The sequence below is a fragment of the Amphiura filiformis genome, chromosome 14, assembly GCF_039555335.1.
Source record: "Amphiura filiformis chromosome 14, Afil_fr2py, whole genome shotgun sequence".
Taxonomy (NCBI): domain Eukaryota; kingdom Metazoa; phylum Echinodermata; class Ophiuroidea; order Amphilepidida; family Amphiuridae; genus Amphiura; species Amphiura filiformis.
This window is the reverse complement of record NC_092641.1, coordinates 57,963,674-57,966,773: the sequence shown is the minus strand read 5'-3', so window position 1 is coordinate 57,966,773 and position 3,100 is coordinate 57,963,674.

Here is a 3,100-nt window from a genome sequence, read left to right as displayed (position 1 = left end):
TCTACACTTGCATTATTTTATATATATATATATATATCCTTAATTGCGTATAAAATCAAAACACAAAAATGGTACTGCTTTCTCCAAACAATGATCTCCTTGCGCTGCTTTCTCCACACATTTACCTCCTTGAGCTGCTTTCTCAAAAAATGGTGCTTCTTTCATCAATCACTCTTTCTCCAGGAAACAGGCTCCTTTCTGCACTGCTCCACTGTATTTGACAGATGTGTTGTTTTATAAACCAGACTCCTGCAGGTCTTTCGAAATCTCCTTCGTTGCTGTATTAAAATAGCACATTATTGGCTATGCAATTGGTCCAAATGTACCCATACTGCAGTTACTGTCCGTTTTCCTATACACAATACACAGTGCTCTCACCATTGACGCGTGACCTCTACAAATGATGTATGTTGGAAGAATGGGCACTTGCCTAGTTAACATCACTGTGTGAAAAATAACCAGCCAATATGTAACTTATTCTCCAAACTTCTAGCAAATATATTTCTCTAACATGACCTAAAATTACAGCTAGGTTAGATGTTCAGAAATAGTCGCACTTTTGTCAAATATGAGTGAGGGCAAGGCATAGCTAGCCAACTCCCCGTGTTAATTGAATGTGAATGGAGATTTGACCGAAAATATTGGTATCGGACCGCTCACTTCTGAAGGATGCCACAAAAAAACTGTACAAGCTACATTTAAACTATTCTCTGGCAATCATCATGATGAGTTTCTTATATAGTATGCCGAAATTGGGTACTGTAGGTGATTGACAAAGGGTCGCACTTTTGTGTTTTAGGAAGGATATGTAAACGACAGATAACACCAAAAATATGAAGAAATTATTTCCAAACCGTGTTAAGTCAACAATCATTATGTTGCTCATTTTCAAGAATGCTGGTTAACAAAAAGCAGGCCATTGTCTCATTTCGTGAACAAAGGTCTACATACCATTGTTTCCTTGCGTTTCCTTTATAATCGGTTACCCAACTGAAGCTGTATTATAGCAGCTCATTGCTATATCGCACATATAAAACAGACACATGTGCACAGCCAGAGAAGATCCGATTTAATCAGTTGAGCTGTTTCAATGAGTGTTATCTTGGTTTAATAGCTTTTAATGGGGTTTAAGTCCTGCAAAGGTCGAGGTGAATTCTACTGTAGACATGACTGCATCATGCTCTTTTTGAAGCACAACTATGTTCAAAACGTAGAAGGTTTACAATCTCTCATGATATTCTGCAAAGAACAAACCCAGGCTTCCACCTTTTCATACTCCAGAAAACACAAAATCTATTAATAGACCATTCTGTCAAATTACAAACCTTCCTGTGGGTGATTCCCCCGTGACGTCATCTACTTTATATTCTTAGGGATTCCTCAGTTAACACTATGCAATGCACTATGATTGAGCAATACCGGAATTGTTTGGAATAGTAGAGATTTTCTCAGATTACCAGGGGTGCAAATTGTGATTTCTTCCTCAGGAGCAAGGTTTTTAGGCTCAAGATTTCCTCAATCATAACCAGACATAACATATCTTTATTCTACACTTCAAAAGACGACAATGGTAACATAGCATTTTTTCAGAGAGACTCTACATGTTAAGTCTTGGAGCTTTCAAACTAGGGTTTTTTGGGACGATGTGCGTGCGTAGCGCGCAAAAATGTGGTATTTCACCTTAGTTTGGCACATAATTTTGGTGGGACACGGTCTCCTTTCCCCTTTACTTTTCCTTACCCCTTCCCCAATTTTCTCTTTCATATTTGTCAGGGGGCTCTGCCCTGCAAGGCACTACTCCATTGCCTCAAGCCACCCTTTCCAACTTCTTCCCAAATTTGATGTCAGAAAGCACATCTGATCTTAGTTTGATAGACTTGATGACAAAATCTTGGGAGCTTTGTGTGTTTTGTCACTACTCTTCTGTCCAGCATCTCGAAAATCTTTCTCAGCTAGTTGCATTCGGTGAGCAAAATCATGTGTAAAGTGAGCTCTGTGTATACTAGATTGAGTGAATCAGAGAGTTACTAACACTGTTATGAAAATACTGTCCACATCCATCAAAGTCTCCTAAGTCCTGCAACTAGCATTTCTGATTTTTCTGACTTTTCCTTGTTAATTCCTTTACCACAATCAATTTATATTGATTGTTTTCCTTAACTTGCTGACGTTTTCTCCATTTCTGCCTTTTTAAGTTTTTACCCTCTTGTTCATTTGGGTCCATTTCCTTACTTTTACAACTTGTTCAGTGCTTTATGTTTCTTCTTTTAAATTGATTTCCTCAAGATTTTCCAGGTTGTTTTCTCCTCACTGGCACTTCTGATTTTTTTCAGTGGCGTAGATTTCTTTTTGACCCTGGGGGATGAGGTTGGAAAAAAATGTCTTGAAGTACACCGGATTGAATTAGCACCGTTTGGTGACATAATGAGGATTATGGTACTGTTGAAATGTGGTGCCTAAAAGGATTAAATTCGTGCGAAGCGCGAAAAATTTGCACTTTGGGGGCAAAAATGGCCAAATATGAGGTTAATTTGGTCAGAAACCCACATACAAGCATCAACATTGGGGGATGATTGTATGGACCACCCCCCCTGGCAAAATATTGGGGGTTTATCCCCATCTCCTCGGGATCTACGCCTATGGATTTTTGAGTATTGATACACTGAATGTCCTTAATGACTATAATTTTTCCATAATTTCCTAATTGCCGCGTTGTATGAATTAGTTTCCACCTGCATTCACGCATCTTCTTTTCCCTCCTCTTGAAACATTGAATACCTATATAGTCTCGTGATGAATTGTAAATTTCCTCAACCATTGCCAACCATTTCAATATTCTAACACAACACCTTCCTCTTTTAAGGCTCTTATTTTTTGAACAATCATGTGAATTCCTCAAAATTTTGCACAACCAGTGTCTTGAGATTTACTCTCTTCCATTCAGTAGCTTCACTGTCTCACTGCCGTCAACGTGTTGATTATTAACTTGTTCTTTAGCTGAGATCTGTTTCCCTCTACGTTATCTTTTACCTCACTCCCCCTCCTTTCTTCCTCGTTCCTCTTCCCCCCCCCCCTTTCCCTCTCCTTCTCCGTTATTTTT